Source organism: Chironomus tepperi, unplaced genomic scaffold (assembly GCF_022539635.2).
Source record: "Chironomus tepperi strain 1889 unplaced genomic scaffold, CSIRO-AGI_Ctep_v1 contig_85, whole genome shotgun sequence".
In the NCBI taxonomy this organism is placed as follows: Eukaryota; Metazoa; Arthropoda; class Insecta; order Diptera; family Chironomidae; genus Chironomus; species Chironomus tepperi.
The window spans coordinates 3,740,126-3,753,590 of NW_027226207.1; positions in this window are offsets into that span (position 1 = coordinate 3,740,126).

Genomic DNA, 13,465 nt, shown 5'->3' on the forward strand with positions numbered 1-13,465 from the left:
GCTCAACATTGGTTAAAACATTCAAAATTTGATATGAAAGCTTAAAACTTGTTCAAATAGCTTATTTGAAAAGCTCAAAATTTTGTTCAAAAAGCTCAAAGTTTGTTCAAAAAGTTCAAATTTTGTTCAAAAAGCTCAAAAATTATTTTACAAAACTTGTCAAAAAAGCTCACAGTTTTGTTCAAAAATCTTGAAATCAGTTCAAAAAGCTCAATTTTAATTCAAAAAGCTCAACATTTTGTAAAAAAAATTCAAAGTTAGATCAAATAGCTCAAAACTGTTGAAAAAATTGAACTTTTTTTTCAAAAAGCTCTCAAATTGTATTCAAAAGTTTGTTAAAAAAGTTCATAATGATCAAATTTCGTTCAAAAACCTACAAATTTATTCAAAAAGCTCAAAACTTGACCAAAAAGCTTAAAAATTTATTTCAAAAAGTTCAAATTTTTGATACTTGAAGCTAAATTATCACTAAAATTCATCCCTAACAGCATCAAAAGAACAAGAACCATCCGTAACACCTTTCACCACTTCCATTTCATCTATCAAATTTCAATTATGTCTTCAACAAACAACTGTCCCCCCAAAAAAATACAGACTGAACTCTTATTGTTCACAATTCTCGTCCGAAAATAGCTATACATGCATTTTTCCCTCTTTTCTTATCAATTGTTGATTGTTCATGATGATTTATAGTTCAGGTTCTTTATTGTAATAACATCGTCATCATTTAGACTGTAATGGAAAATCCAGTTACAGATTGAGAAATGATTCCATCATCGATGTGTAAATTTCATAACGAATTTTTGAAGTGTCTTTGTGTTTACGATGTGAATGTAAAAACATGAACAAAGTGTGATTAACAATAGCTCAAAAACAGTAGAAACTGCGCATAAAATCGAGAGAGGAAGAAGAGAAATAAAGCATATAAAATTGAAAAATTTTAGCGATATGTATGTATGGACATGAAAAAAAATATATACAGCATACATTTAAAAAACTTGTTGTTATTGTCTCATTTATATATATTTTTTAGTGTTTATACTTTTTCGAGTAGCTATGTGATAATTTTCACGTGCCATTGATGCTTATTTAAAAGTAACGAAACGCATTCTTTTCGGCTCAGTTTCTTCGCCTATTTTTATATTTTTTATATATATTTTTGTAAATTTTTTTCATGTAAACAACAATACATTCCGACGCTACTTTTACTTCTGAGGTCGTTTTGCAAATTACGTGCTTAATGTCATATCGTCATACATATGTTTTAAGCAATAGATTGGGAATCGAACCCACGTCATCATATAAGACATTCTATTTACGGATATCTGTTGACATTTGGATACTGAGAATTTATGCTTGCAATGGCAATTTTCAGGGTATTAAATCTTGTCCGTTCAATTTTAAATGAACGGACCGCCATGAATACCCGGGATTTATCTAATACCAAGCAGGTATGACTACTCGGATCTCATCATATACCAAGCAGGCATGTCTACCCGGATTTCATCTAATACCAAACAGGTATGAATACTCCGATCTCATCTAATACAACCACTGATCAGCGCAGAGAGTGCCTTCTGGGTGAGCTTCACCTAGCAATACTCCATGCGTCACGTAACCTAACCTTGAACTAACACATGCCAGAAAGTCATCCTCATTAGTTCCAGTTCAAACCAGATAAACAAAACTAACCACAAGAAGGTTGTAGATAGGCCATTATGAACAAAAGACAATGCGTATATTATTGCATACAAAGCTAGTCATCAGAGATCAATCACCTCAAAACTAAATATTCTACGTCACTGACAAATCGTCCCCATTCTCTCTTTCTCCTTCGCCTATTGGCCAAATTCGGAAATCTTAATTGGATGTCACTTGTTTGTAATAAAAAATATAAGCTTCTAGCGTCGGGTAAATCAATCTCTTTGCCTTGTTCATGTTTTCTTCCTTTTCATTTCCAATGAAAAATAAAAGTAATCAAGCTTCTTTCTCCTCTCGCGTGATATCAACTTATTTAAATTTTCTATAACAACTGCATAAATACTTGTCGTCAGATGAGTGTAAATTATGAAAAAAAATATTTGTATTTAGCCTGCTATATAAACAATATGGTGACGATATATGTATGGTATAAATGTCATACAGAACAATTTATGAAAATGTTCATTTATTAATTTTTATTGTTATTATTCTTGTCTTAGACGTTGTGTGTGCCTTCTGGTGAGATGTAATGCAGGGATGGTATCTTGGGATTTCCTAACATACAAAGAGCATCCTTTCATAGTATCGGAATCGCATTACGGTACCATATGAGATTGCTCTTGCTAGTTAGGGATTTGTTTGGGTTAGATCCAAAATTAAAGGTATGGAACTGACTAAATGTCAAAGAAAAAGATTCAAAATTATCAAGGGTGTTTGATCAGTTTTGAAGCATTGGTCAGATTCGTGTGTGGATTCGATGCTAGTGCACCGAATGTAATGCTGCACGACACATTACTCACGTGTGACCAGAGCTCGAAGTCGACTCGGATTTTGTATGGAAAAGACGCCTCAAGCTGAATCGACTTGGAAAGCTGAATCGGTTCCCTACAAAATTCGAATCGATTTCGAGCTCTAGATGTGATACGATCTGAGTTCTTTTGCGAGAATTTTGGCTCGGATTCGACTCCGAGTGCTGTCCTTTGTCATTCTATAACGGGACTACTAATTGTATATTCCAGAGTTGGCAGGACTTTGGAGTCCGAATTCAAAAAGTCCAAAAAGTCCACATTGGAGTTCTGCCAACTCTGATATATTCTCAGGATTTAGTCAGCATAAGTTACAAATATCCCAATTCACAACCCTGGAGAGACGAACTTCTCAACTCCATTAATTCTCATTCTGTAATAATTTGATGATTCTCTCATTCTTGCTACATTTTAATTTTATGTGCTTGTTCTTCTTTCATGTTTGATTTTCTTAAATTTAATCTGTATAAAAGATCAAATTTAATGCCGAAAAAGATGAAATTTAATGCCTCTAAATTTAACCAATGTCTTCGATGTCGTTCAAAATCACATCTTCAAACCCGATACAGATGTAAACAAAGCTGACCTTGAAATCATCCTTGATGATAAATAAAATGTAGCTTCATATATATTGGGTTGGTGATCTAATTCTTGGACACTTTCAGGTGAGATTTTGAAACTTTAATATCTTTGCATTGGAAACAGATTTCGGAATGAAACAAAAAGCAGTTTATAGATCAAAATAGAAATATGTTTTCTAATGAGTTTAAATTTTCCATATGTCAAAGGAAAACTTTGTGGAAATTCGGGAAATCAAACTAAAGTCAAAAAAGATACGTCGATTTTGTTCAAACTCGCTTTTCTCTACATTTTTCCACTAAGTAATACAGAATCTTTATCTTAAAATTTAGTACTTACATTGAACTTAAAAGTTCCGTAACTTTTAAAATTTTTCCTTGGAAAACTATCATGTGACGTAATTTTGAATTTTCCTTGTTCAACATTTGGAAAAAATGGAAAATCTCAATTTTCTCTTAAACTAACTATTCAATTGAAAAACTGGATATGCAGTTTTATGCAGCATAACTTTAAGTAAATTTTGGCTTATAAAGAGTTCCCTAATTTGAACTTGCCCTCGGGGCCTATACGGAGGGTCCGGAAAAAGTATCGTGTTTTCAAAAACTTTATATGCCAAAATTTACTTACAATTATGCTGCATAAAACTGCATAGTTAGTTTTTCAATTGAATAGTTAGTTTAAGAGAAAATTGAGATTTTCCATTTTTTCCATATGTTGAACAAGGAAAATTCAAAATTACGTCACATGATAGTTTTCCAAGGAAAAATTTTAAAAGTTACGGAACTTTTAAGTTCAATGTAAGTACTAAATTTTAAGATAAAGGTTCAGTATTACTTAGTGGAAAAATGTAGAGAAAAGCGAGTTTGAACCAAATCGACGTATCTTTTTAGACTTTAGTTTGATTTCCCGAATTTCCACAAAGTTTTCCTTTGACATATGGAAAATTTAAACTCATTAGAAAACATATTTCTATTTTGATCTATAAACTGCTTTTTGTTTCATTCCGAAATCTGTTTCGAATGCAAAGATATTAAAGTTTCAAAATCTCACCTGAAAGTGTCCAAGAATTAAGTCACCAACCCAATATTTGACGACGGAGAGAGTTTCTTTTAAAATTATTTGTGACTAAGCAGGTTGAATGACAAAATGCTAAAGATGACATTTTTGTTGACTGTGCTATATTTTTCTCCAAGGACAGGTGTGCCTTTTATATGATTTATCTGTTCGTCTGACTGGATATGATATAAAGAAAGTCACGAGTGCAAAATTTCTCCTGTATTTATAGTGCAACAAAGTAAATGGATACATCCTACTTTAAGTCTAGGTTGCTAAGTGATACTAAGACTGTCTTGCATAATCCTCTTAAATGTCTGCGGGAGAGATTCCAGTTAGAAGCCATAAGCCGCCTTTACCTTCCATAATAAGCTACCTCATTAATTTAATATCCGAATGCATTTCACGACCCAAAACTTTAAAATCATTTAAATAATATTCCTAGAATTCAATCCCTAAGATCACTGACTCGGAAACAAAGTGTTCATCCATAAACTTGATCGACAGTGTAGGCTGTTGTATTATACCCTTAAGCAATCACTTCCAAGAAAAGAAATTTTTCGTATTTATAGAATTGAAAAATTGTCAGAATGGAAAAGGACACGTGTCAGATCACAGTATCTTATTTACCTGATGTACATGGAATGTCAAGGCTGGCTAGTAGATATTCAGGGTTGTCAACGACTAACTTTGAGGTTAGGTTTGGAAAACTATAATTTTTGACGGCATACTAGTGTGTCATGGAGTAGAAGATCAAATTCTGAATTCTAGGAACGACCATTGAGCACTTGACCCATCTAGACACTCAACCTCCACTCACATATCCATTAAAAAAAATCAATATCTTTAAAAAAATCAAATAAAAAGGTATCATTGATTAAAAAAAGAATGTAGCACATCATGAGTACTTTAAAAGCAACAACAACAACGAGTAGCTCATTTGAAGAGGGTATTCATCCTCAACAAGGCAACAGTAATTGAAATTTACAGTCTATTTAACTGAAAAACTTAGCAGAATCTGTTTTCTCCGAAAAACCATTCGCCTTCCTTCCCATTCATGTTTATCTCACTGTGAATAAAAAAAAGAAAGAAAAATTCTGCAAAATGTCACATAACGATAATGAAACGAAACGATGTTGTGTTCAAACAACATAATCTTCGGCATAAAGTAGAGGATTCTTTCTTTTTTTTGTGTACGTACGGTGGAAATGGGTAACACATGTGCATTAAATATTCATTCATGAAATAATTTTCTGACAGAAAATTTTTCAATCATTAAAGTGAAAAGTTTTATCCAAACTAATAATTTTTGACAGTTTATCAAACGCTGTTGGTTCTGAAAAATTGGCTCACAACAAACGTCATTTATAATTAAGCTTGATGGTGGTGGTGATTTAGCGATGATGTCTATCTAATCTCTGCCAATTACGTTAACGGTCAGATAAAATTCAAAACTTTAAGTCAATTTTAGATTTTAATTTTGAAATTTTCGAAATTAATTTCGAAATTTTCGATATTTTTTTCGATATTGCCCTATATGAAATGACAGTAGTCTGGTAAAAAATAGCTAATTTGTTCGAAATTTAAAACTCTAATTTCGAAAATTCGAAAACTTCAACTAAACTTTTCGAACATGCAAATGATAAACTTTTGAAAAATATATTAAATCTGCAGACTAATCTGTCAATATGCCTACGGTCGAGAGTTTGACATCAGATTCACTCTTTTGTAAGTATGTATGTTCGATTCCCACGAAGTACCAATCGTTTAATCCATTACATAGAAGACTAATTCTATTTTCGAAATTCATTGCCTTTCGAATTCCCAAAAATTCCACAGAAATAGAAATTCGCGAAATTAGTCAGACATCATTTATCAGAACTCCTTTATTTTCAGCTTTCCTCGCATTTTCCAAATAATTAAAACTTTTCTTTTCACTGTTTCCCTATTGCGACGTTGTCAACCGAAAATAAATAAACGCTTTTTATTTTATGTACAGTTTTATGCATGTATGTAGATGGTATTAATGTTGAATTAAAATGTTTTAAACATAGCTTCCATGTGATGATTTCAGTCTAATTTGCTTTAATTCTCATTTTTTTCCCTCTCAATGGTTCTTGTGGAAATGCTCATGAATGTTTAATAATATATTATGAGGAATTGGAATGGGGTATGCTTATCATTTTTTATTTACACGAGTGGGAGATGTGAACTTGAAATTTAGGATGTCTTAGAATTATGTACATGAGTTTGCCCTTGAAGATGTTCAACGAATTATTATGATAAGTAGCAAAGAGATTTTGATCTCAGATTATTTATGGATAAATATTGGATTCTTATATTTATATTATGGGGAAGGTTTTGATATTTATGGAAGGCTTTATGCTAATTTTCTCTCTTCTGGGAACAATCTGGGATTTATCTCGAAAAGATTAAATTATTCTTTACTGATTATCGTCTATTAGGTAGAAGGAGTGTGAATTTTGATCTTTTTAACCTCTTTAATATGAGTTTATACCTTTTTGGATTTATTTATTTGAATAATTTACATGATGATATTTATGTATGTTGATTGACTTTGACACTGTTTCTCGACTTATTCTTGCCATGTGCTTTTAGGGTTTTTCTGTTACACAATATAGAAACTGGACAATAGCCATATCTGAAGCGATTGGCATTTTCGAAAAATTCGAAATTAACTTCGAAGCAGTTTCGAAAAAATTTCGAACTTAACTTTCGAGCAATTTCGGAATTATGTTTAAAGCAATTTCGAAATTAGCTTCGAAGCAATTTCAAATTTCGAAAGTAACTTCCAAGCAATTTCGAACTTAACTTTCGTGCAATTTCGAAATTAAGTTCGAAGCAATTTCGAAATTAAGTTCGAATTATCCAAACTCACATGTCGATAGTCTGATAAGAACTCTGATTCATTCCCTTGGATATACAAGTCGCACAAAATAGTCGCTAAGGCTACGTTCCATCACCGAATCGACACAAAATCTCAAAATTACGTGAAAATGCGCTGTCGGTATCATAACAACTCTGTCCATTTTGTCATCAAAAACTCAGATTTGCCATTCGGGTTAGATAAAGAAGTCAAACTTTTATCCATGACAAGCTTAATATATTTTTATAGCTCATCAATATTTGAAAACAATCAAAGTTTCTTGAAAATAAAATAATATAAAAAAAAAATGTGTCAATAAAACTTTTCATAGCAACAAGCTTTAATAAATAATAAAGTTGAATATTTCCTTTTAACGCCATTTGGAAATTCCAGTTCCTCAAAAAATCGTTTCAATTTTCATAGATATTGAATGATGATTGATTACTCCTTTATCGACTTGTTCTTCTTCTTTTCTTGGGAATTCATATCCATACCTTTGGGTTTATTTTTTGTTGCCTATGAAAATGAGCCTGGGGAATTACGTATAGGAATGTTTGGATACTTAAAGTCACGAGTTTTTGAAAACGAAGTGTAAATGTATGTCATTAAGACTGACTAGATACTTTCTTAGACTTATTTGCAACTCTATTTATTGTAATTACTATGTAACTGTGTTGCTGCAGTGAAGTGGAATGTTGGATGTAGATGTGGATTTGCCAGGGAGTGAGGAAAGTGTCCGTGGTCGAGTGATTATGAATTAGACTTGGATATCTGTAATTTTCTCGTATTTTGAGGACGAAGGTTTGATTCCTGATGTTGCAATAATCTAACTTGAAGAGGTTGTCCATCTAGAGCAGTGGTGGACAACCTGTGTGCCGCGACGCATAGTGTACCGCCAAAATATTTTGGAAATTCCACGAACCCTATAAATTGTGCGGTTTTGGTCGAGGTGTGCCCCGGAAACAAAAGGTTGCTCACCACTAAACTAGAGTCCTGAGAAGATATTCAGACTTGATTTATACTTTCTTTGCACAGCTGTAATAAGTCAATTCTCATCAACATTTTCAGCTAATTAATACTACTTGTCAATTGCAAAAACGTGACAAATTAGCTTATACATATGAACTAATTTACAGTCAGTCACGAAGAGAATCAGACAAAATTCTGTACACGGGATATTAAAGCCTCAATTATGAATCGTAAAAGTTCGACTTATTTAAAGTTTGATTTGTTGCTCTCTTTATCTCTCTCGTTTCTTCTTTATTTCATATTTTATTAATAGCATCTTATAAATAAAAATAAAGCATTCATCGTGCATATATTAAAGATTCAATTCTCACTGGGAGATATATTATTTCTATATATTATTTAATTTCTACTGTCATTAATAATCAAGTACAGTCATCGCTCTATGACTAATTCACATGTTATTTATTTTTAAAGTGTCAAGGCTCAGATTTTTCATGATTTTCCTTTCGCTAACGTGATAAAAAATTTATTGAGATCCCTTCCGGAAGGATCAATTTCGTATATTATTATTGCCAATTTTTCAAACATCGAATTTATATATATTTTTATAAATTGACTGCAGAGGTGCTGCAAAGGTTACTAAGTGACGACGAAGCTTCAAATCTCGCTTTAAGAACGGTCGACTAACGTTTCATGCATAATAAATTCTTTTTTGAGGTGAGAATGCTTTAATAGACGACTGATTCATTCTCTTTATTGTCATTGTGGAGTTGTCTGACTGTGATGTTTATCATTTAGTTGGAAGGGATTTAAAATGAATTTTTATGAGGGTTATGTGATGAGATGGGGAGAATATGGCATGGATGTAGTCAGGGATGGGTTTTTGGAGTTGAATCAGACCTTCGGGGTGACTTCGCTCTAGCAGTCTAAATTTATTTTAGCTTGTAAACTGGAATTTCTTTGAATTTTAAGTAAGGCGTACTCTACTTACAGTAGCGGACAAAAAGATAGGGACACCATAAAAAATTTTAACTTTTGATGATTTTTGTTACTTTTATCAACTAATCTTGACTAAATTTAGTGTTGGTTTATGTAGTTAAGTGTATTTGATGATTTTATGTCCAAAAAACCATAATTATTGGAACTTAACATAATTAATTTTTCACTTAATTTTTTAAGGCTACGACAAAATGATAGGGACAATGAATTAAAAATTATTTTCTCGGTTCTCTTTCCAAGTAGAAGCTTAACTATTTTTGGATATGAATCTATACTAGTTTAAGAGTATTTTAAGGTATGGATAGTAAACATTCATTACTTCCTCCAAGAAAAATTTGGCTTCGAAAGTTTGTAGGTTAAAATAGGGTTGATTCCTTGAAAACTCATAATAGGTTCTCTTATCCTATAATCTAATAATTGATAATAATAGTGCATGAAAAGACCTTTCAAATGATATATAACATTAAATACTTTATTTAAAGATAGGTTGATATTAAATAAGAAATTCAATATTTCCCTATCAATTTTTCAGGTATGGCACTACTTATCAGCTGCTGGTTCCTTCCTCTCTAATGGATCTAAGTTTATTGCACCTAATTTGTATTCTACAAGTCATTGCAAACATTTTGATATATAATTTGTGTTTTTCAAATAGCTAGTAGGAAAGTTATAGGTCTAGAAACTTTGGCCGATGAATAAAATGAACATTTTGTATAGAAAACTAGTGGTTTGAAGCAAGTTTTAAGATTGTCACAAATGGATCTGAATAGTTCCCGATGGAAATTGATTAATGCTACATAAATTATATATCAAAATGTTTGCAATGACTTGTAGAATACAAATTAGGTGCAATAAACTTAGATCCATTAGAGAGGAAGGAACCAGCAGCTGATAAGTAGTGCCATACCTGAAAAATTGATAGGGAAATATTGAATTTCTTATTTAATATCAACCTATCTTTAAATAAAGTATTTAATGTTGTATATCATTTGAAAGGTCTTTTCATGCACTATTATTATCAATTATTAGATTATAGGATAAGAGAACCTATTATGAGTTTTCAAGGAATCAACCCTATTTTAACCTACAAACTTTCGAAGCCAAATTTTTCTTGGAGGAAGTAATGAATGTTTACTATCCATACCTTAAAATACTCTTAAACTAGTATAGATTCATATCCAAAAATAGTTAAGCTTCTACTTGGAAAGAGAACCGAGAAAATAATTTTTAATTCATTGTCCCTATCATTTTGTCGTAGCCTTAAAAAATTAAGTGAAAAATTAATTATGTTAAGTTCCAATAATTATGGTTTTTTGGACATAAAATCATCAAATACACTTAACTACATAAACCAACACTAAATTTAGTCAAGATTAGTTGATAAAAGTAACAAAAATCATCAAAAGTTAAAATTTTTTATGGTGTCCCTATCTTTTTTTCCGCTACTGTAGCTGGTCATACAGATCAATTGTGATTTTTGATCCACTAAACACTAAACTACAGATTGCCCACTAAAGCTCTAAATAACAGAAATCCAAAATCCAATGATTGTACACCCATCACTGCTTCACAATCCCACCAAAATAGGGTTCAATTTGACATGTAAAATTCATAAAAATCAAATAAGAAGCCGCACTATGTCAAAAGAAATGAAAGGAAAAAAAAAATCAATTTCTTGCTGCCTAAGAGTTCAAATTTCTTCTGTGTGATATTTTAGCTTAATATGAGCATGAAGAAAAACAAGAAAAAGTGAGAGAGAAAAAAAAAGTTTAATTTCAATTTCAGTGAATGAAAATCTCTTCATACCTCGATCATGTATTAGTTTTGAAAATAACTTTCAATCTATATTCAAAATAGCATCAGATGAAAATGAAAATTATAGGGAATATAAAAATTTATTCACAAAAGGATTCACATAAAAGAGTAGTCGAACAAGAATTTTAAATGAGCATGATGAATACAACAGAGTAAATACGAAGTGGTTTAGCGATGTTGCCAAGTTTTCTGTGTGCGAAATATCTACGTGGTTGCATGACTTTTTCCTTCTTTTTTTTATTCATCATCATCATCACTTTAACAGATTTAATAAACACTTTATTTCGTATTGGATGAATTAATGAATTAATCTATGACATGAATTTTCATATTTTCGTAAATATTTCGGCATTTCATTTTCCTCGTGACTCAGAACTATAGTCATGTAAAAGTGACTGCTAGGAAATTTTTTATTGTATATAAAACGCAGTAAAATCATTCTATACACATTTGACTCGCTCTCATTCACTCTCGCACGTTTCCCTGTTAGGAAAGGAAAAAAATTTCCTTCTGCGTATATAAAATGCGTTGTTTTTGTAGCAAATTCTCGAGTTTCTGGCTTTGAAATATTTTTCATTTTGACTATTTTGATGAGTTTAAGTGCTTATTGATGATTTATTTATTATTGAGAGTGAAATTCTTTTTATATTTTTAGATGCTTAAGTAGATTTCAATTGAATTAGGTTTGAACATTACGATTTGTATGAATGCTTCGCATCAATTTAGAATAATGATAGCAAGAGATGCAAAACTATTTCAGAGTTTTGCTTCAAAATCTTTTGTGTCAGTTATTTGTTTTAAATATTTCGCATCTTTTCTGATTCAAAAATTTCTAGCATCTTTTTAGTTTCATCGAATTTTGCATCCAATTTTCAAATTCGTAGATTATGTTCTTGCATCTTAAATTCATATTCTGCATCATTTGATGCAAAAAATTGATGCGAAATTCTAAAACTCAATTTTCAGCAACAATATATGTTGTAGACTTTGCACAATATTTCTAAATAAGCATCAATACTTCCGAATTCCATATTATCTCACATTGAATTGGAATTAGATCCCAAAATATGCGCACTAGACACTAACATCCGGAAAAACTTTCAAACATCCCGTTTTATTTTCGTTGTTGCTTCATAACACATCTATCTCCCTATTCCTCTCTCTCTATTTCGCTTTTATTTTTTTTTGTTCTGTTCTATGTTCAAGCATATCTACGCTCTATACACATATTTGAACATTTCATCCATATAAACATATAAAGAAAGAAAGAGGGATGTTGCGAAGGTTGGAATAATGTGAAATGCTTTATACATAATTTTTTTTTCTCGTTTTTCGAAGAGAATCAGAAATTTATGGAACAGTTTTATGTGGGTGATTGCATCGCATTATGAACTCCATTGATAATGATTTGCTATTTCCGACTTTTTTTTTTGTTGTTGTGAATTTTCCAACTGCTGTACAAATTGTAGTTTATACTCTTTCTGTTCCATTTTGGCATAACAATAAATTTGAAAAATTATTTTTAAAAGCATTTTAAGGCTCTATTATGGAATGACTATTATCCGAGGCATCCTTGTTTTTAAAGTTTATTTCTATTTCAAACAATTTTTTTTTGTTATTTATTTACATCTTTTCTTTTTTCAATACAAACTTGTTGTATCTTGTCGTGTTACGCTGTGTGTTTATAGTTACACACAGAAAAATGTTGAAGAAAAAAAGAAGAAATTGCGTTTTAACTCAAATATCTTTACCGTCTTTAACCGTAGACGTAGTGAATGGAAAACAAGTCTTACTGACTTCTCGTTGTGGGGTCGTTCACTTATTATGTAACAATAGATGTCTATTATGTGATGAATGTTGTGTCTAATAGGTTTTTAATTGCTTTATGAAATGAATTGCTTATTCAAATACTGAATAATTATGAATACCGGTCATTGTGAATTCAAATTATATTTCGTTAAGTTTATCGAAACTTGAAGTCAACTTCATGTTGATCGGATAGTTTTAATCCGTACAGTTTTCCAAGAGAAAGCATTTTTTAGTAATTTTAAGTGATTTTAATTAAATTAACAGCTAAAAAAGCTTTAAAGAAGTAAATCTAAGGCAGGTAACTAAAGCAGTGGTTAAATTCTAAGATCCAGTAAAGAATTAAAGCAATAAATTGCACAAGAATTTTCAAAATCGAACAAAATTTGATTTTAATTAAATTCTAAGTGAAAAATGGAGCATTTTTAACTTAGTAAGCAAGAAATCTATTCAACTAATTACATTATTGCATAAACCACACAAACATCATCAACAATCGACCCCAAAAAATATAAAAAAATTTTACGAACGAAAAAAAACAGCAAATGTACACTTTTGTATATTCTTCGGTGTAGACAAATGGTTATGACATATCAATATAATTGCATGTAATTTTTCCTCAAGCGTTTTTGTGTCTAACGATTTCAACATCTTTTACTTCCCTAATGCTCGTCAAGCTTATCACTAAAAGTAGTCAAAGAATTTCTTTTATGTCCCGGTACAAATAAAAACTAAAACTCAAACAGGTTCTAATGATAATAAATTATTGGGATATATTAACATTGGGGAAATGTCAAATTCATTATGTTTAGGAATTCTAAATGAATTGAATCAAATGTTAATGTCATAC